Source organism: Eumetopias jubatus, unplaced genomic scaffold, assembly GCF_037043125.1.
Source record: "Eumetopias jubatus isolate StellerSeaLion01/CBP00866 unplaced genomic scaffold, mEumJub1_p1.0 scaffold_17, whole genome shotgun sequence".
NCBI classification, from domain to species: domain Eukaryota; kingdom Metazoa; phylum Chordata; class Mammalia; order Carnivora; family Otariidae; genus Eumetopias; species Eumetopias jubatus.
Window position 1 is genome coordinate 76,374,105 of NW_028274823.1, and position 21,427 is coordinate 76,395,531.

The window sequence follows — 21,427 nt, forward strand, 5'->3', positions numbered from 1 at the left end:
CCCACCCCCCTCCCCTCCAGCAACCCTCAGTTTGTTTCCTGAGATTAAGAGTCTCTTATGGTTTGTCTCCCTCTCCGGTTTCATCTTGTTTCATTTTTCCTTCCCTTCCCCTGTGATCCTCTGTCTTGTTTCTCAAATTCCTCTTATCAGTAAGATCAGATGATACTTGTCTTTCTCTGATTGACTTATTTCACTTAGCATAATACCCTCCAGTTCCATCCATGTCAGATCACATATTTTTAACATTTATTTAGATTTGACAAGTATTTATGGAGTCCCTCTCTGTGCAAACCTCTGTAACAGGCAGAGAAGGGGTGAGGAGGAAGCGTGAGGAGCAGACCCTGTCCTCAAAGTGGGGGAGTTGGGGGGGGCAACGCAGGGGGAACACACAGCAGGAAGGAGGACGTGGGCAGCCAGGCGCAGACTGGGTGCCTGTGTCATGGAATGTGTGGCTTTCTGGTCTATTCTAGAAACCACTCGGTGCAAATTTGAGAGGAACAGGATATTTATAGTCTCCCAGTATCTTCCCACAAATTAAAACTAACATCATGTGCCTCTTGGCGTGATACATTAAGAAGGTAACATTTATGTAGCAGTTCTGCCCAAAGTGCATCATCTGAACCTAATCACAAGGAACAAATCAGACAGGCCCAAACGAGGGGCATTCTCAAAGCCCTCGAGACACAAAGCAAGACTGAAGAGCTATCCCAGGTTAAAGGAGACAAGTGTGACATGGTAACTGCAAACAACGTGTGATTCTGGGTTGGCTCCTGGAACGGGGAAAAGCAATTTCTCTAAAGGACAGTATTGGGTTAACTGGTGAAATTTGAATATGGGCTCTATAGTAGATCATGTGTTGTATTAATGCTAAATTTCCTGAGTATGACAATTGTATAGTCACTTTATATATGTGTGTGTGTGTATAGTCACTTTATATATATATCCTGAAACTGAAACCTGAAACTAGCTCTTGTGGCCCATCAACCAAAACTAGTCCAAACATAACTAGGAACAGGCCAGAAGAAAGTGAACCCAGGAATTTGGGCCTTTTTGAGGCAAATATATATATATATATGCCTAATTCCTAGAAACAAGGGGCAAAACACTGCAATTCACTTCTCAGATGAAACCATCTGGTTTCACAAAAATGTCAGTAATGATAGCATGTACACAGAAGGAAAAAAAAGATTTTAAAAGGTGGCAAAATATTAATAATCAGAGGACCTGAAGGATGTATAGAGTTCATTGTACTTTTCTTGCAGGTTTTCTATAAGGTTGATATGTTTTCAAAATAAAAAGTTTGTAAATCTGTCTTAGCGTTAAAGTCAGTGATTTAAACACGGAAGCCGGTGTAGCATAAGAAACGTAATGATGAGCAGGCACATTATACCTCTCAGTCATGGCCATCTCAACCATCTGATTGTAGGTATTATTTATTATTAGTGCCCCATTTTGCAGGTGGGGAAACTCACCCAAGATTCACAGCTAGTATGTTGAAGAGCTGGGATTGAAGCCTGGGAAGGTTGGCTCCAAGAACTGTTTACTGTTGGCATGTGGGGATTACAGCTAAGACACCTGACTTCAAATCTCACATTCATCACATTGTTGATGGGGTGGCCATGGGCAAGCTACTAGCCTCAGTTGCCGAAAGTGTTTTTTAAAAATGAGGTTTACGTGAGGCGCCTGACTGTTCAGTTGATAGAGCATGTGACTCTTGATCTTGGGGTCATGAGTTCAAGCCTCACATTGGGTGTAGAGTTTACTTAAAAAAAAAAAGATGAGGGTTATAAAAGCACTTACTTGTAGAGTTAAATGAGGTAGAGGATGTTAAGGGCTCAAAAAGGTGCTTGGGACATAATAAACATATCATCATGCAGAACTTTCTGGACCTGGGGCCCATAAGGTAGTTGCTCCTAAATTGTATGGGTGACTGAGAGTAATTAGACAGAAATGAGTAACCACAGAGGGGACGGAAGCTTTGAGACAGGGAAACTGTTATGTGCAAAATCCACATAGAGCAGGATGGACGTCCACTGGATGACTAGAAACCACTGCAGAGCACTCTGGAGTTCTTCTGACCACCTTCGCTTCCTAGGCCCTTCCTGGATTGCGCGGTAAGTATCCATAGCCAGAAGTGCCATCACCTACAGGGAATCCCAAAGGGAGACGATATTTTGTCTAGCCTATAAGCGAACAGCTCATTCACTTTTGGGTCCTGTCTATACTGACAGAAGCCCCTTGGTAAGAATGCTTGATTCTATCGCCATCTCTGTCTGTCTGTCTGTCTCTCTCTCTAGATAAATACACACGCACCATCACACCACCCAGGGGTCTTTTGGTCTGAATCCCCCATAAACATGTGTACAATAGCACTGCCCTCGGCCTGTCCATGCTAACCATCATGACTCCACGGGGCATTTCTGTTGGAGATGGTACAGTTCCCATGAGTCCCTGTGACAACCCCCAGAGAGAAGAGAACAGGAACTCTGCTGTTTAAAGGCAGATAGAGTTCAGCAGGCTATCTTTGACGACAGTTGTTCCTTTGGGGATAGAAAAAGCTGAAGTTGGAAGTTATTTGTGGAGACTGAATATATACAGAGAGAGAGAGAGTCAGTCAGACAGACAGAGACAGAAACAGGAGACAGAGAGAGACAGAGAATGAATGAGCAGCCTGGAAATGCATCAGCAACCTGGAAGTCAAGGTTTGGCAAAAGTGATAACCAATGGGTAGTGGTGTTTGAAAAATTTGGGATCAAGTTATCCACAGAAAGGGGAAACCTGAAATTAGCCCTTGTAGCCCATCAACCAAAACGAGTCCAAACATAACTAGGAACAGGTCAGAAGAAAGCAAACCCAGGAATCTGGACCCTTTAGAGGCGACCAACTTAGCTAAGGGTTTTCTGTTCCTCCTCAAGGCCAGGCTGGTGGAGGGTCCTGCCCAGTGTGCTGGGGGCTGGCGAGGGTGGGGGGAGGCTAGAGCCTGGGCGGGTGGGGAAACAAGGGGCTCAGATATCCTGCAGAGGAGACACAACTTTGAAAAGAGGCTTCAGGTCATGAAAGGCTTGGACTGCTTCAGTGCTTCAGGGTTTAAATTATTTTTAGGTGGCTGCCAGTGAAGTGTGAAATGTCCTCTGGGATTTGATATAACACTCATTAGTTTAAATCTGACGTTATATCCTTCACTGTCCCTTGCCTCCTCCTTGCCCATGAACTATGACCTCAGCCTAGCCCAGGTTCTTAAGATTTTTAAGGTAGACAATCAAACTTAGGTAAACATCCCCACCAGAGAGAGTAACCATGGGCCCAGCTTCCTCCTGAAAGTGCATATATATATTTAGGTCAAACATACAATCACAACCCTTGTGTCTTACTGGACTTGCCTTATGTTGAAAGAGAACGCTTTGTTGAGGAGCCTGAGTGCCCTGGAAGGAAGTTGCTCAATCTAAGTGGAAACCAAACCCCTAGCTTTGGTTTCCTCGGGAAATTTTGCAGTAACTGCTTCTCTATAATTAGTTAGCGCGGGCTAGGCCTCAGCCTAGACCAGCCATAGCCTAATAGACGTGAGCCATGCGTAGACCTAGAGCCATCCAGCAGGTCACTTGTGCCCATCCTGGAGCCTGGAGCCTCTGAATCTTGCAGATTTGCCTTTGAAGAAATCACCCCGTCTGGGAGTTTAGCAACTGTCTTTCTAAGTCTGCTGCAGATCCGAGAGAGAGAGGAGGTGGAGGGAGGGAGAGGGAGATGACGGTTTGGTGCAAAGCAGGTTCACTTCTACCTCTTGTCTGTAAAAGGCCCACATTTGAAAGCGGATTCTGTTGTCAATTAAAGGGGAAAACGATGCGGCGCCTGGGGGGCTCAGTCGGTTAAGCGTCTGCCTTCGGCTCAGGTCATGGTCCCAGGGTCTTGGGATCGAGCCCCACATCGGGCTTCCGGCTCGGCGGGGAGTCTGCTTCTCCCTCTGCCTCTGCTGCTTCCCCTGCTTGTGCTCTCTCACTTTCACGCTCTCTCAAGTAAATAAAGAAAATCTCTAAAAAAAAATAATAAAGGGGAAAAGGAGTTAACGATTACAGATCTATCTTTGTTTTTTCACTGGTGAGGAAATAAGTCCAGAGAGGTTAAGTGGCCCGAGGTGGTGAATTTACGGTAAGTGGCTGAAGCTTCTGGCTTCCTGCCCAGGGCCTGTTCTCACAACTGAACCACCCGCCACCCCCACCCCCACCCATCCCTCCACAAATAACACTGAGGACAGCAGAGTGACAGGTGACAATCCACCAATCACTCAATCATCTACTGCTATTAGGCCAGCAGACTGCGCCAGCACCTTGAGGCCCAGAAAGGCTTTAAATCATGTCATCTTTGCCGCAAAGAGCTTGATCTGTACTTTGAGATGTGACCCATATTCAGAACGTGTAACTATCAGTGCAAAACCAGGACGGAGGAGTGTGGAGATCGATGCCATGGCAATCGGAGGCGGGAGAGCGCTCTCCCGGGTGGGCTTCACAGAGGAGGTGAGCCCAACCCTGAGCCTTGGAGGATGCATTCCAGACACAAGGGCAGGAAGGCAGCCTAGGACCCTGTAGGAACAGTGTCAGCAGCACAAACAGAGGGGTCCTTGAGGACCTAAGGGGGTATCCTGGCATCGGGGGCATGTTCACACTAGGGGAGATGGCCTGGACCCGCTGGCTTCTCCCCTCCCCCTCCCCCCTGACTGATGGGAAAGTCACAGTAATGCAGTAGCTTGTCAACACCCACCGCTGGGTCCTCAGATCAGACCTTCATCACCCCTCCACCACCAGCCTTCTCTCTGCTCTTCTAGCCCGTGATCTAGCTTCCCTACCCTTCTAATGGCCCCCAGAATTCTCTTGCTAAATAGCCAATTACTATGTCCTCACTCTGCTTTTAGACCCAAGCAACCCATTGCCTGTAGGATAAGTCCATACTCCTTTGCAGGGCAGACGAGGCCCTGCAAAGTCTGACTATGCCTACTTTATGTGCCCTCCCCTCTTGCATCCTCGGATCCAGGCTCATGGCCTCATAGCCCCTTGCTATAAACAACATATATTACCCCCCATGAGGGTAATGAGAACTGAGTCCTCCATGCCTCTCTGGCATAGTTCCTTCCTCACAGAAAGTCTTTGGGACTATTTATCTTGTAATTTTCTTTGAGACTCACCTCAAATGCATCACCTCCTCCATGAAGCCTCCCTGTCTTGCAGCTCAGGTTCCCAACCCTAAGCTCTGATATCACATTGTTGTTCCTGTTCCCAAATTTGTTTAAATATCTACTTCTTCTATAAGCCAGAGCCAAGTGCCCAGGGCCTGATTCTCAGTCTGTTATGCCCAGGGCCTGGTGTAGCTCATTGTTCATAGAGTGTTGCTTAACAAAGATCTGCTGAATGAATGAATGAATGCGTGGAAAAGTATGGTAGAGAGGAGTAAAAAATGAAGCCAGATTTTCAGGTTATTGGGGCAAAATGCATAGAGGACACTCTGTGCAGATGTGGCCCCACAGAGAGGCCAATTCTGTCCCCAGAATGGCTGGGATTTGCCCTGCTGGGGTCTTCCCCGCTCTATTACTGAGCTCCCATCCTCCCTCTAGGGGGTGCAGGGAGGGCACCCCTGGTCCCAATTGACTGCAGTGATCACAACAGCAGACATTTCACACACTTTAAAAAATCTATTTTGATGGTAAAAGCCAAAAAATAACAGAGAAAGTCAGGACGAGAAAATGAAGTTAGCCATATTCCCAATGACCTCAATACAATCAACGATATTATTTTTCTATTTCCCATCCAGTCTTTTTCCTTCTGTCTTGCGATGGTAAATTTTTTTTAAGATTTTATTTTATTTATTTGAGAAGAGAGAGAACATGAGTGGGGGGAGGGGGCAGAGGGAGAGGGAGAGGGAGAAGCAGACTCCCCGCTGAGCAGGGAGCCTGATGCGGGGCTCGATCCCAGGACCCTGGGATCATGACATGAGCCGAAGGCAGACGCTTAACGACTGAGCCACCCAGGCGCCCCTTGTGATGATTAATTTTGTATGTCAGTCTGATGGGCTAAGGGATGAACAGAGGACTGGTTAAACATTATTCAGGGGGTGTCTCTGAAGATCTTTCTGAAAGAGATTAGCATTTAAATCAGTAGACTGAGTAAAGATCGCTTCACCAAAGCACAAGGGCTTAAACAGAACAGGAAAGCAAAGGAAGGGTGAATTGTCTCTCTCCTCTCGAACGGGGACATTCATCTTCTCCTTCCCTTGGCCGTCAGTGCTCCTGGCTCTCAGGCCTTCAGACTTGGACTGGTACTTACACCATTGTCTCCCCTGGATCTCAGGCCTTCGGGTTTGGACTGAGATGGACCCCGTGGGCTTTCCTGGGTCTCCAGCTTGCAGACAGCCCACTGTGGGACTTCTCAGCCTCCAAAATTGCTGAGCTAGTTCCTCAGAATAAACCTCTTTCTCAAACATTGACATGTTGCACATCTTAAACTTACACAATGTTGTATGTCAATTGCATCTCAGTAAAGCTGGGGAAAAAATCTCTTTCTGTGAACTTATTAATGTCCTATTGGTTCTGTTTCTCGGGAGAACGCTAATTCATGTCTAGGGTTGCAATTATGGTTTTTTATCTACTTTTTTTTTTTAAGATTTTATTTATTTATTTTGACAGAGAGAGAGACAGAGAGAGGCAGCGAGAGAGGGATCACAAGCAGTGGGAGTGGGAGCGGGAGAAGCAGGCTTCCCGCTGAGCAGAGAGCCCGACGTGGGGCTCGATCCCAGGACCCTGGGATCATGACCTGAGCCGAAGGCAGACACCCAACGACTGAGCCACCCAGGCGCCCCGCAATTATGGTTTTTTAAATATAGGATAGAAGCAGGAGATCAAAATTCTTAAGAACATCTCTTTCGTTTCCCTTCTAGTGTTCTGCATACAATGGGCGCTCAATAAGTAATTTTAAGCAGACGGACATGTGTCCTGACTAAAAGCTTTTTTCAAAGGTAACGTCACCACTGCTGTGACCCTTCCAGAAGGAAGCCTGTAATCACATCGCTCCAGTGCCCCCGGCTTTCTCTATTCCTCCCTTTTCTTCAAATTTTTCAGTACTCAACCAGTCATTTGGTCAACAAACATTTAGTGAGTGCCAGTGACGGAGTGGGCCCAATGATGGAGTGGGGCTAGTAAGCTAGTCCCCCTGCTTACTGCCCTGTGACTTTGCTGGCCTGCAGCCTGTGCGTCCACCCTTGTGACAACCCTGCGGCCCCAGAGTCCCCTCGAGACCTTTTATTGGTGGCTCATTGCTCAGCACTTCTCCAGTTCAAACGAAACGTCCATGTGTACTCAGGTTCCTTCTTTTGTGTGTGCTGCACCCAGAAGCAAAATAATTGTCCAGCTGTCCTGAGAACAGCCAACAGTTGGGATTGTGTCAGCGAGTCTTTGTTCAGTTCCTATAAAGGACAGTCTATTAGGTAATAATCCGTTCCAAATGGAAAACATGCCTTTCATAAGGCCTGAAATTAATTATTGCCACATCCCCCTTCAGGCCCACAAACAGTTCTTTCACTATGAAAGAACAAGCTTAACTAAGTAGAAGGAGTCTTAAAAACATCTTTTCTAGCTTTGAAAATCATGGGATCTGGCCTCGGAGACAAGCAAAGGATGACCGCACATGAGGAGCACTCCCTGAAGACAGGCAAGCTAGAGGAGGCTGGTTTGGGGAGAACCGGCACCATCCTTGGAGGGAAGCCGTGCTTCTCAAACTGCTCTTCTTCTGTGCAGGGAACATCAGTGAGGGTGGGCTTGTGAGGGCGAGGCTGTCACGGGGCAGCGCTTGGGGGAAGGCATTGCCTAATGCAGGTGAACACTGCACGAACTTAGGAGGAGTTCATCTCAAATCCCGACAAGAACCGTGTAAACCTGTGGCAGGTCAGAGCTCATCAGCCTCCCCCATAAACTCACAAGCCCAGGAAGAGGCAGGAAAGAAAGCCAGATTTCTTACACGCCAGTGCTCCTGAAGGACAGGCAGCTGCTGATCAGGGTGTCCTCTGGAACTTTCTGTAAGGTGCACATGTACACACACACACACACACTGTCACGGGCTCAACTCTGTCTCCCTGATATTCCTATGTTGAAGTCTTAACTCCCAGTACCTCAGAATGTGACTATGTTTGGACACAGGATCTTTAAAAGAGGTATTTAAGGTTAAATGAGGTCATTAGAGTGGGTACTAATCCACTATAACTGGTGTCCTTACAATAAAATGAGATTAGGACACAGACACACAGAGGGACGACCATGTGAAGACACAGGGAAGACAGCCATCTTTAAGCCATGGAGAGAGGCCTTAGAAGAAGCCAAACCTGCTGAAGGGGAGACTATGCAACCCCAGAAGGTACTGCTTTTTGATTATTTTGAGCTTAAGGCAGTCAAGACACAGAACGTTCAGAGAAAAATTTTTCTCTCTCTCTTAATTGCCTAGAAGAATTTAAATGGGGGCCTGGCATAGAATGACAGCAATGGCCAGAGATAACTTTCTTATCTGAAAGACGAACCTGCAAGGCTCGACAAGCATCCGCTCTTCTTGTGGACTGTGTCGTGGATCACCTCCCTCCCCCTTGAAGCCCCAGGCCTCTATCTGCTCCTTAGCTTAGGATGGCACAAAAGTCTCGGTTGCCTGACTGCCTTAGGCTCTCATATTTTTATGTGGCTCCTGCATGTACAAAATTAAATTTGATTTCCCCCTGTTAATCTATCTTATGTCAACTTATTGGATCAGTGAAGAACCTAGACGGGTAGAAGGAAAATATTTCCTCCCCTACATGGTCAACACCTTGATCTCAGACCTCTAGCCTCCAGATCTGTGAGAAAATTTACTTGTATAGTTTAAGCTACTCGATCTGTGGTACTTTGTGGTAGCCCAAGCAGGCTAATACACCCACTCACACACATTCACCAACTCTCACACTCACATAGAAACTCACATAGAAACATTCTCACACACTCATACACACACACACACACACACACACAGACTCACATACTTATACACCATCCAGACTCATGTATTCAAACAACACACTCACACATACATCCTCACACACTTATACACACACAAATCACATACCCTTGTATACTCATCGACCCAGACATGCTCACACTCATCTCAAACACACTCACACATGCTCTTGCTCACTCCCACAAATCACACACACAGACTCACACTCACTCACACAATCATCCACATAGATGAATACACTCTCTCTCTCACACACACACAGACTCACATACTCACACTCTCACACACTCATCCACACACTCATCTTCCATCCCCACCCACACCACCTGTGTAGTTGTTGCTCCACTCACACACCCACACCCTCACACCCACTTCCCCGAGCCCAGGGACTTGGGCTGTTGTGGCTCAGGCCTGTACTGAGGCTTGTTCCCTTCTCTTGCTCCCTGTCAAGCTCATTCCTCTTGCTAGAACCTTGGATCCATCCTGGAGCCCTTTGCCTGGGGTCTGACTTCTTGCATTCTGGCACTCCCTGGGTACCTGGCCCTTGGCTCTCCTGTCTCCAACCTTGGCCTGGACAGGAGCTGGGAGGCCTAGATTCTATTGACCAGGGGCAAGGAGCACACACTCTGAGCCTCAGGACTCTTATCTCTAAAATCAATAATGTAAGCTAGCACAGTGGTTCTCCAAGTGTGGTTCCCAGACCAAGAGCAACAGGATCTCCTGGGACTTATTAGAAATGCACATTCTCAGGCTCCACCTGGACATACTGAGTCAGAACCTCTGAGGGGTAGAGCCCAGAAACCTGCATTTTAATGTGTCCTTTGGGTAGTGCTGATCCAGGCTAAAGTTTGAGAACCACTGAACTAGAAGATCTCTAAAATTTCTGCTAGGGACTAAACTTCCCAGACTTGCTATGGGTATTGTGTGGTAATCATGAGGGGAATTATTAATGAAATGCCTTCAATGTGTCCCTTCCCTCCCAAACATTATCTCTACAATCCCCTAAAGGAGGTATCATTAAAAGTGTTTTCCGGATGAGTGAAAGGAGGCACAGAGAGGCTAAGTAACTCAGGAGGGGACACACAGTGGGAGATGTGCAAAAGGAGGACTGACATGGGGCCGCCTCGCTGTGCGATCTCTACGACAGTGACAAGTGCCTGACCTCTCAGCACTCAAGGAATGTCGTTTGCTGGTGGTCCTGTGACCCCTGCGTACCTGCTCTTCCCACCGTAACCGGCACGGCTTGCGTCCACCACTGCCTACGTGAAGTACCTTCCAGCTTCTTCCCATCCCTGCCCCCAGATCCGCTTTCCTCTGATTTCCACAGTAGTGAACACCGAGGCCTACCCGCCACTCCCCGGCTGCCACGAGTCTTGGAGCCAGCCTGGCTACTGTAGGAAAGCGGCTGTCCTCAGTTCCAGACTGTCAAGGCCTAGAAAAAAAATGCATCCTCTCTCCTCATAACCTCCCCTTAAAAGAAAACCTCCTGCAGGCAGAGGTGGAGACTGTCAGAGATTCTACCCTCACAAAATTCCAATACCGGTGGAAGAAACAATGCTTCTGTAATGTTTCCCTAGATGAAGCCTGAGGCCTTGGGCACTGAATGGAAGGTGAGCCCTCTCTTAGGATAGGTGTGTGTGGGTAGCTGGATCAGCCTGAGGCACGCTTTGCCTCTTTGGGGTTTTAGAGAGGGGGCCTCAACATGCTGCTATTCTTAGCAATGGCTGCTGGTCCGTCCCCCACCAGGAAGACCGGGGTATTTTTTTCACTGCTCTGGCCCTTGACCACATGCATAGAAGTTTCTAACCAATATTTGTTGATTGAATGAATGAACGTTGTCCCATCTACCGGCTTCTACCTCATGGGGGAAATGCGCACGCACGTGCGCACACACACACACACACACACACACACACACGTGCTCTGGGGCTAATGGAGGACAAGGAGGCCTTGACAGGGGGAACGTGGTGAGGGGCCAAGACCAAAACGTGAGGGGCCGAGGGGCGTTGAGAATGGGTCTCTGCACAGTTGAGGTCTGAAAAAAGAAGCGACGCTGAGGCTAAAGGAAAAGTATCATAAATTGGAAAATCGGGCCCGAGACCGGAGAATGATGTTTTTCAAATTATGGGTGAGGTCTGCTTACAAAACTTATGATTTGTGTCGAGGGCAAAAAGGTCACTGACGTGGCTTAAGAGGGCACCAGGCCAGCGCACTTTCCTGAGAGCCTGGGTTCACACCAGCTGTGGGGTTGCCTTGTGGCCAGGACTAATTTGGTAACACGCAGAGGCGCACCAAGGCCGGGGAGGGGGGCCTCGTGGGCTGGACTCTCACCCGAAGTGACACGAGCTTCAGTTCCGCTTTCTGTCTGCAGAGAATTCCTGCCCTGTTTGTCGTTTCAGGAAGGCGATGCTTTGCATCACGGTGTGCACGGTGCGCCTTGCCCAAGACTGCGTTGCAACATGACCAGGCGGAGACTCCACGCCCTCTGCGACCAGATGAAGCCTCAGTCCTACGCCAAGCTCCTTCTCTTCAGCTGGGCTTGGCCCCGCCGTGTCAATGGGCCATCCGGAAATTCCATGACCCAGGGCCCCTGCGATCAGTAGCGTGGGCTTGGCTCACCTTCTCTTGCTATGCTGCCCACTGTCCTCTTCTTGGACCTGCTCAGGTTTGAGCTGGTGTGTTGCTACTGCCCTCTAGACGCAGGTAATGGTCACTGAGAGCGGCTCCCAAACAGAGGAGTATTGTGGACAAAACCCTGGTTAAGGCAGGCAGCAGAAGACGGCAATCCGTCAGCAATTTTGCAAAGATAAGCTTGTGTGTCAGGTTAACAAGTTAACATTCACTGAGGGCGCACCATGGGCCCGGCCGTCTCCCAGCGGCCTTCCTGTGGTCAGTTATAAACGAGGACACATGGTTGCTGGACAGACCGCCTCCCTGGAATGCGATCGCGAAGTGCAGTCGTCCCAGGGATGGATATTCTCAGTACTGGCAGAGGCCACATCCAGCTTCGAGAACAGCCTTCCTTGTCGTGTTGCGCTCCCAGCTTAGGGGTGTGTTTGATGTCAGCTGAGGCTCTCCACTGTGAGCACCGGTAGGGAGAGTAAAGTTACAGGTGTGTTATGTTCCTCCAGCTAAGCACAGCCAGGCATGTGGATGCCTTCTAATATTCTCGTAAGGCAAACAATACAGTTTATTGGGAGTTTAAGTAACTCCAAAAGGGGCAAACTTCCACTTACAAAATAAAAAAAAAAGTAAGTCCTGGGCTCATCACGCTGACTATATCATTAACGATACTATATTGCATGTTTGAAAGTTGCTAAAAGAGGGGCGCCTGGGTGGCTCCACCTTGACTATATCATTAACGATACTATATTGCATGTTTGAAAGTTGCTAAAAGAGGGACGCTGGGGTGGTTCAGTTGGTTAAGCGACTGCCTTCGGCTCAGGTCATGATCCCGGAGTCCTGGGATCGAGTCCCACATCGGGCTCCCAGCTCAGCAGGGAGCCTGCTTCTCCCTCTGACCCTCTCCCCTCTCATGCTCTTTCTCTCTCTCTCTCAAATAAATAAAATATATTTTTAAAAAAGTTGCTAAAAGAGCTTACAAGTTTCCATCACGAGGGAGAAAATATGTAACTCTATATGGTGATGCATGTTGTCTAGTTTTAGTGTGGTGATCCATTTGCAATGTATACAAATGTCAAATCATGATGGTGGACACCTGAAACTAATATGTTATCTGTCAATTATAGCTCAGTCGAAAGAATTTTTAGAAAATAGCCACGAGGTTTTTGCCAGTAATATATAAGCACAGAGTGGATCTTTGAGTAGTGAATGAATAATATGAAAAGAATACGGCAGAGGGACACTAATCACTAACTAACCCCATGCTAAAATTCCTGATTCTTCTACATGTTCAGAGTACTTGTTAATAATGAGCTGATGATACACTGCCCTGGGGAGCGGAGGTTTTATCTTAGCTTAAACTCCAGATGTGCAAGTAAACACTATAAAAAATGAAATGGGTGACCAACAACTTCTAGCTTTTCAAAATAGAGGAATTATTCCTCAGTTTATCACCAGGGTATGTCAATGGCAGGAAGAGCCATGGAAATAAAAATATTAAAGGAGTAATCAAGCTCGTGGCGGGGATGATGGTTAAACCCAGGTGAAAACACTGCTAGAATATGGAGTCTCCACAGGGTGGCCAGCTTCTGGCCTCTGAAAGGGGGCAGTTCAGTGATCTGACCTTCCCCCCAGGACCCTGGGACCCAATGAGGAGAGATGCCCACAGTAACCATTTCCTCCCCAGCTCCTCGGGCACCCTAAGTTCCCCCTGAGACAGTTTGCTTGGCTTAAGGCTACTTTATTTCCCACTTTCCCTTTCAAGCCAGCGTCACAGGAACCTCATATGCAAATGGCTACAAAGCCTTTCAGTGAAGCCTGAAGCCTTCCAGAACACAGAACTCCTTAAGCTACAAAACCCCACTTCCCTTAAGATAGGGGCAGCTGTCTTGGTTTCTCTTTGGAAAGAGGGGAAGTATAAAATATTTATATTCATTAAATAGAATCATTTGTCCTAAAATAACACGTCAGCTTACCTCTGGGAAGAAAGTCTCATGTGCGATGAGCACCCCCATCTGCTTATACTTTGCTTAGGTATAAGGTGCCTGCCTTCTGGGGAAAGTCTTCCAAAAGACGTGACTGCCAGTTGATCCAGGAGCCGAACCCAGAGGCTTCTCAGCCCCTCCCTGTCCTTGGAATGTGGGTCTCGTTAACCTCTCCTGCTCCTAGAGGCTACCCCAAGGACACAGCCTCCAGATAATGATGTGGTGCTGAGAACAACTGCACGGTCTACTCGACTGAATCCACTTAAGGCCTCTCTCTATATAAACTACTAAGATCTGGCGAACAGGTGTAGGGATCCATTTGATCCATTTGATCCAGGGATCCGGATGAGTCTTGTATGTAAGTTCCCTTTGCGTATTAAACCTGCCGCCAGGGATGCCTGGGTGGCTCAGTCGGTTAAACGGCTGCCTTCCACTCAGGTCATGATCCCAGGGTCCTGGGATCAAGTCCCACATCCTGCTGCTTGCTCAGAGGGGAGCCTGCTTCTCCCTCTGCCTGCCTCTCCCCCGGCTTGTGCTTTCGCTTTCTCAAATTAATAAATAAAAAACAAACTAACACCTCTCACCCACCAACCTGGAGAGGGCTACCTCTTTCTTTGGCCTCCCCCTGACCTCCGTGTATGTGAGCCAGTTTCAGATTATATTTGGGAGGTTCCCATGAGCATTGAGAACCAACATGGTCTGGCCAAATCATCCCCTCGGTGAACAGGCGGGGGCCACGCTGTTCCCTCACCAGGCTCGGTCACCAAAGCCGTGTTCTCGACTCCTGAGGCTCACCCCAGGCCTTGTTTCAGGACATCCGTTGCACTCGATCTACGTAGCTCTGTCGTGTGATGATGCAGATGTGATTCGGGAGCCTGCCAGCACCACGGCGGACTGCCCCGGCCCTGGGCGGGCACAGCCTGGACCTGTGGCCTATCTGTTTCCCATTTAGTGACACCTGGTAAATAGTGGCCAACAGGGCTCACGGAGGACCTGTGTCACCTGGGGCTCTGCAAACCAGCTTTCGTAAGGCTGCTCTCTTTTCGGACACTCAGGAGGGCAGTGAGGACAGACACCCAGTGTCTGCTGGGGTGTGTTGTGTGTGCAGCGCAAGACACACCTCTCCAGCCCACACTCACTGTGCAGCAGGCTGGTGTGTGGGGTCACACCTAGGCAGCGGAGAGAGTTTGGGCTGGAGACACACTTATTTTGGGTGGGAATATGTCAGCTTCCTTTGCATTAGCTCTATCCATGCATCCGTCTGTCCGTCCATCCATCCATCCATGCATCCATCCATCCATCCATCCAATACTTAAGGTGTGCCTGTTACGTCCCTGTTATTTACCCGCATGATTCCAGGCATCAGGAAAGCAAAGAGGAGCAAGACAGAGTTCTTGCCTTCGAAACACTCGCAGGCCAGTGTTGGAAGTAGACACAGAAATACGTCATTGCAGTGCCATGTGAGAAGTGCCCCAGGGAGGGCAGGTTGTTGGGTGCAGTGGGGGTGCGGAAGGCTATTGGCTGCGGGTGATGACAGAAGGGAGAAGGAGAGCCAGGGTGGAAGGTCTCACCCACTCCCGGGTCTCCAGGGACCCCCGAGGCAGCACTAGGGAGCATCGCCTGTCCTGCTGAGCCATTTGCAGGAGCACTTCATCCCCAAAGGGCAAGGAGCAGGTGGTCCTCCCAAGAGCCGCTGGCTGGTATGGCCACAGCTTCCTCTTTGTCACTTCCACATGGTACCCTCGTCCATGGACAGGAACTGCTGCAAGGCCCTCTCTAGCCATGGATGAGTAGCTCTGGAGATGGGGTCAGTAGCCTGTGCACACCAGGGGGACAACCCACAGCCCCATCCTGCGGGCAGCAGCTACAGCGACACTCCCAGCCAGCCTGTTGGAGGAGCACGGGGCGAGACAGGGACAGGTCTGTTCCCACAGGTGTGTGCACCTGCCTTCCCCGCCCCCACCCCTGCCAGGCACAGCCCGTACCCGTGACCCTCAATAGAAGGGAGTTACTCCATAGTCACCACAGTGGTGAACAGGAACCAAGTAGCTTCCCATTTTCAAGGTTCTGCGATTGGCAATGTGGGGACAATCTTTCCCCATCTCTCAAAACTAGAAATTCTTTTAATTGTAAAGGTAATGCATGCTTACAATAAAGCACTCTAAAGACAGTGGAGAATAGTCTACAATGGAAAGTTAAAATCCTTCTCACTAGCCCCGCTACCACCACCACCACCCCACCATCCCCCACCTTGAGCCACTGTGAAGAATTTCTTGTGTCTCCTTCCAGGCATTCCCTATGTGCGAATACATATGCTTGATTGTTCCAAATAGGTAGTAGGATACGCAGTGTTCTGTGACTTCCTTATTCACTTATCTGTGCGTTTTGGACATATTTCTGTGTTACTCTAGATAACCCGATCTCCTTTTTGTTTTTACCAGTCCTTCATCTCTTTTTAAAGGCAATTGATTGCCCTAAACCAGAAATGGCTGGGGGCTGTCCACCTCCTTCATAGTGAGAAGAGGCAACAGATAGAAGCAGAAATAGCATTAGTCAGATCAAGCTCAGAATTCTGGCCTGCTAGCTGTGTGGTCTTTGGAAGTGTCTTAACTTTCTCTGGGCTCAGATGACACATCAGTAAAAATATGATTATATACATGAATTAGGCTAAGGACCAGAGTGTAATAATTGCTCAGGAACTGTAGTTTTTCTTAAATGGAGAGACATTCAATGTTGGTGTATTGCAAGCCTCAGTGTTAAGATGGTGATTCTCACGGCGCCTGGGTGGCTCAGTCTATTGAGCGTCCGACTCTTGGTTTCGGCTCAGGTCATGATCTTAGGGTCGTGAGATTGAGCCCCACATGGGCTCCTCGCTCAGCCGGGAGTCTGCTTGAGACTCTCTCCCTTTGCCGCCCCCCCCCCAGATAAATAAATAAATAAATCTTTAAAGAACAAAAAAGATGGTGATTCTTCCCACATTGATCTATGGATGCAACTAGATCCCTATCAACACCTCATAAGGTTCTTTCTTTTCCCCCCAGAAACTTTTTCAGTGATTCTCCCCTTGCTGCACGTTGGAATCACTTGTGAAGAGCCCAAAGGAATACAGATGCCTGATCCCAGCCTCAGAGGCTCTGATTTAAAACGGGGCTGAAACTGACAACACAGGTTGGTTAGGATCACCAGGCTGTGCCCGTGGGGTTGCTGTTAGCGGCATGCACTGGAGTCACCTGGGACGTCTCCTCTCCTGAATATCTGGTGGTCGACGCCTGCTGTAGGCTGGAGCCTCAGCAGGGGCTACCAGGCCAGACACCTACACGTGGCCTCCCTGTGTGGCCTGGGCTTTCTCACGTCGTGGAAGCTGGGCTCCTAGAGAGAGAATCCAATGGGACCGGGGAAGCTATTTTATCTTGCATGGCCTAGCCTGAGATATGACACGTAGCCCCGCTCTAGTCACAGGCCCCCTTAGATTCAAAGGGAGGGAACATAGGCCCTACTTCTCAGTGGGAGGGATGTCAACATCACATCAACACAAAACTGTAAGAAGCTGTGGGATGCGGGGCACCTGGGTGGCTTGGTCGTTTAAGCGTCTGCCTTTGGCTTAGGTCATGATCTCAGGATCCTGGGATGGAGCCCCGTGTTGGACTCTCTGCTTAGCAGGGAGCCCGCTTCTTCCTCTCCCACTACATATAGATTAAAGCCTGCTGTAAGGTAAAGAAATCCCAAACCCCAAAAGCCCTGGGATGCATTATTTGCAATATATGGGACAAAAGGCTAGTTAACTTAAAAATATATAGGACATGGGGCACCTGGGTGGCTCAGTCGTTAAGCGTCTGCCTTCAGCTCAGGTCATGATCCCAGGGTCCTGGGATCGAGCCCCGCACCGGGCTCCCTGCTCGGCGGGAAGCCTGCTTCTCCCTCTCCCACTCCCCCGGCTTGTGTTCCCTCTCTCGCTGTGTCTCTGTCAAATAAATAAAATCTTTAAAAAATATATACATATAGGGCACTTATAAGTCAATAAGATTGTTCCAATCAAAAAAAAAAAAAAAACCAAACTTGTAGCGGCAATTGATAAAAGGATTTACAATGATGAATATACATTTTAAAAAGTCAAACAACTAAGAGAATGTAAGCTTTAATAAACAACCCCCCCTCGATGTTCATGTGTCTGGCAAAGACGAAAAGAAAAAAGAACTATCCAAGAATAAAAATGCTGGCAGTAGGTGTTCTCAAACAGTCCTGCTGGTGGGAGTATAAATTGGTACAAACTTCTGGAAGGCAGATGGCAGTATATATCAAAAGCTTTAACATTTTGAATAATATTGAGTCTTATTCTAGAGAAGTGAATAAGGACACTTTGACATAAGTACAAAGTTGCTTATTAAGTGTTATTTACCATAGCAAAAAAAAAAGAAAAAAGAAACATTCTAAATGTTTGTCAATAAGAGAGTTTGTGAGAGTTAACTATCCATTCATAGAATATAATACTTTTGCAGCCATTAAAAGTGATGTTCATATGCACATTTATTTAAATGGAAAATAAAAATACCAAAACGTATATTAAGCAGGATCCCATTTTTTGTTGTATACAATTTACAAAATATACATAACACGATTTTGTGTGTGTATGTGAGTTTACATTTCTGGGATAAGATATCAACGTATTAATGGGATGATTGCTAAATAATGAGCTTTATGGTGATTTCTTTTTCATGTACTTAACCTTGACTTTCCAGTTTTCTAAATGTAAACGTGTTAAACACAAAGAAATAAAAGTAAAATACCATAAAATTTTTTTAAATTAAAAAATACAGTAAAAATAAATCTCTAATTTCTACTTAAAATGTTCTGTAAAAAGGGAGGTGGGAAGGATGTGTTGAGTGTGGCCTATAGAGCAAACCAGATCCGGAGGTGGGTTCTGCTCTGATTGTTGCTGACTGACCTTTGAGAAGTTATGTCACTTTGGGCCTCAGCTTCCTGACTCATGCAATGGGCACAATAAATTCTACTTCATAAGATTATCGTGAGGAAGGAGTCTCCTTTCGCATTTACATTCATCAGATGAAAGCTTCTTCCTGGAGGATCCTTACTGAGCTCTCTTCTCTAAAGTCGTTAATATTTGAACCAGTCATTTCTCACTACCTGGCATTAATATCTCCTAAGCAACTAGATACATACTCGCTGAGTGAGGACCGGGTCTTACTTGCATAGTGCCTGCATTTTCTGGAATTCTGTGTCATCCTCCACTTAGATGCACTGGGAACCTGGACTCTGGAGGGATGAATATACGCTTCCATGTACATGCAAGTACACTTAGGAACACCTCTGTGTGGTCCTCCCGACACTGACCACACTGCTGTGGCCGGGTCACCACGGACATCTGCAAACGTTGACTGAGGAAGATAGGACTCTGGGAGGAACCCCCGGGGCTCTTTGGGGGAAATCTGCATTAAAAGGCTTGAAAACGCTGGGAAATTGTGACATTTAGACTTCCTTTGGTAGCGGATGAGGCAACTAACCAATATTAGGAAAGTTCTAGAGCAGGGCGATGGGAAAGCCTGAGCAGGGTCTTTTGGGGAAGTTATCTGGGCCTCCAGGCCTGGGAGACTTAACCTTCACCTCGTCCCCCCGAGCCAAGCAGGCATTGCGAGGCTTTTCCTGCCCTCTAGTGGTCTCCTCTGAAATTGCCTTTGAGAAGACCGGCCGCCGAGTGAAACCTTGAGCGTCACTCAAGGCTCATCTATTCCCAGCTCGCTTCAAGTCAAGGAGAAGCCAACCGTAGAGTCTGTTCTTTAACTCCGGCGGGACCCCTCCTCCTGGCCCGAGAAGAGGGGGACGGCCAGTGCGGGACTCCGGAGCCGTAGCCCAGCAGCGACATCTCTGCCAGGGCCACCGGAGCCGGTCTCGTCCTCCTTCCAGACCAGTGGTCTGCAAACCTGCTTGCTCCAGGTCCCACTAAAGGAATTTTTCAAAACCATGTTTCCTCTTAACATTTTTATCTTCGCAACATTTTTGTCACAGGTTCGCCTGGTTGCAAAGCGATGTAACGTCCAGTTTATTGCCTGTATTGGCATTTAAGAAATAAAACTGTTACATCACACTTACAAGTGTATCCAGGCGGACCTGAATGCAAGTGATTTTAGCCCTTTCTGAGAAATCCTAATAAGTCTGTTTGTACTTCTCATTCCCATTCCCCATAAAATGTTACTGCAGTGTGATGTGTTTCTGTCATTGCAAGTCTTTTATGGACCACCCCGGAGTGAATCACCCAGACTTGAGGGGAAGGAAGGGACTGTGGAGCGTGGCACCCCATGCGGAAGGTCAGGGAGGCAGGTCAGGCGGTGCAGACGGGATGGGGGCACGGGCAGGGCCTTCACTGTTAAAAGTGGACTATCCACTATTGTTTTGGGCACTCTGGCTCGCTTCAGGAGGGTCTGCTGTGAAAGTAAGTGAGGGGCTCAGGGAGGATTTATTTATTTCAGATTTTTAGATTTATTTTAGAGAAAGAGAGAGAGTGCGCATGAGCAGGGGAGGGGGAGGGGTGGAGGGGGAGGGGGCGGGGTGGAGGGGGAGGGAGAGAATCTCAAGCAGGCTCCACGCTGAGCAAGGCGTCCCACGGGGGTGGGGGGGGTGCAGGCTCCGTCTCACCACCCTGAAACCAAGAGTCAGACGCTCAACCAACTGAGCCACCCAGGCACCCCATGGTGGTTTTTTTTTACTATTGTATGTATTTATTTCAGAGAGTATGAGAGAGCACACAAGTAGGGGGGAGGGGCAAAGGGAGAGGGAGAAGCAGACTCCCCACTGAGCAGGAAGCCCAGAGACCCTGGGATCAGGATCCGATTGGAAGGCAGACACCCAACCGACTGAGCGTCACTCAAGGCTCATCTATTCCCAGCTCGCTTTAAGTTAAGGAGAAGCCAACCGCAGAGCCTGTTCTTTAACTCTGGCGGGACCCCTCCTCCTAGCCTGAGAAGAGGGGGGTGGCCAGTGCAGGAGCCGTAGCCGTAGCCCAGCAGCGACATCTTTGGGACATCTTTGGGACGTAGAGCATAGCCCGGCAGGCACCCTGGTGTTTGTTTCTTTAAATCTGTGAGCGGATTACTAGTAAGACCCCCAAACCCTTAATTCCTCAGATAAGAAAATTCAGTTGCTGTGGGTATTGAAGTAAAACGGCCCAGGTCATAGGTAAGGAGATTCACTTTGCTCTAGGACTACTGACACGGCCTGCCTTTTAAGACCTAGCATCCTTTCCCTCTGAGAAGCCTTTTTAGATCAGCTATGCCCTTATTATTTATTTTTTTAGGTGTACAACGTAATGATTTGACGATCATATACATCATGAAATGCTCACCATGATAAGTATCGCTGCCATCTGTCACCATGTGTCAACAAAATTATCACAATATTATTGATTACATTTCCTACGCTGTACCTTTCATCCCTGTGATCATTATTTCTTTTTTGGATTCTTAAATTGTGTGTGTGTGTGTGTGTGTGTGTGCGTGTTGAGGAAAATTGATCATTTGAGGCATCACCCCCTGGGGTGTCCTTTCTCTCTCCATCCCACCCATGGACACCCACCTGAGAGGCCGGCCACTGAGGCTCCATATGCTCTTAGGAGGGATGGTCTTGGGGGTGGTAAACAAGGGTATGAGCTGGAAAAGATGTGCAAGGCCATGCCTGTGGGCAGAGGAGCCCCCAGGAGGGCTCAGAGCACAGGGGGAGGAGTCGGGTAAAAGGAAGAAGGCCCTGGCCCACTGACTGCCCTGTCTCCCTCGGGGCATGGAGGGACAGCTGCACGTCACC

At 48.2% G+C, this 21,427-nt stretch overlaps 2 long non-coding RNA genes across 4 annotated transcripts; one reads left to right on the forward strand and one right to left on the reverse strand.

Moving 5' to 3' along the window:
- Positions 1 to 3,315: 3,315 nt before the first annotated feature.
- On the reverse strand, positions 3,316 to 6,386 carry LOC148162224 (uncharacterized). Its single transcript, XR_015767105.1, has 2 exons — positions 6,309 to 6,386; positions 3,316 to 4,027 (listed from the first exon to the last, which is right to left on the reverse strand). It is a non-coding gene; the product is annotated as an uncharacterized LOC148162224 (long non-coding RNA).
- Positions 5,910 to 20,079, forward strand: LOC114210242 (uncharacterized). Of its 3 annotated transcripts, none has more exons than XR_015767103.1 (3): positions 5,910 to 11,714; positions 13,668 to 15,552; positions 16,660 to 20,079. It is a non-coding gene; the product is annotated as an uncharacterized LOC114210242 (long non-coding RNA). The 3 variants fall into 3 exon arrangements; XR_015767104.1 differs by having other exon boundaries at positions 5,910 to 8,387; positions 10,020 to 15,552; XR_015767102.1 differs by having other exon boundaries at positions 5,911 to 10,621; positions 11,411 to 15,552.
- The last annotated feature ends 1,348 nt before the right edge of the window (positions 20,080 to 21,427 follow it).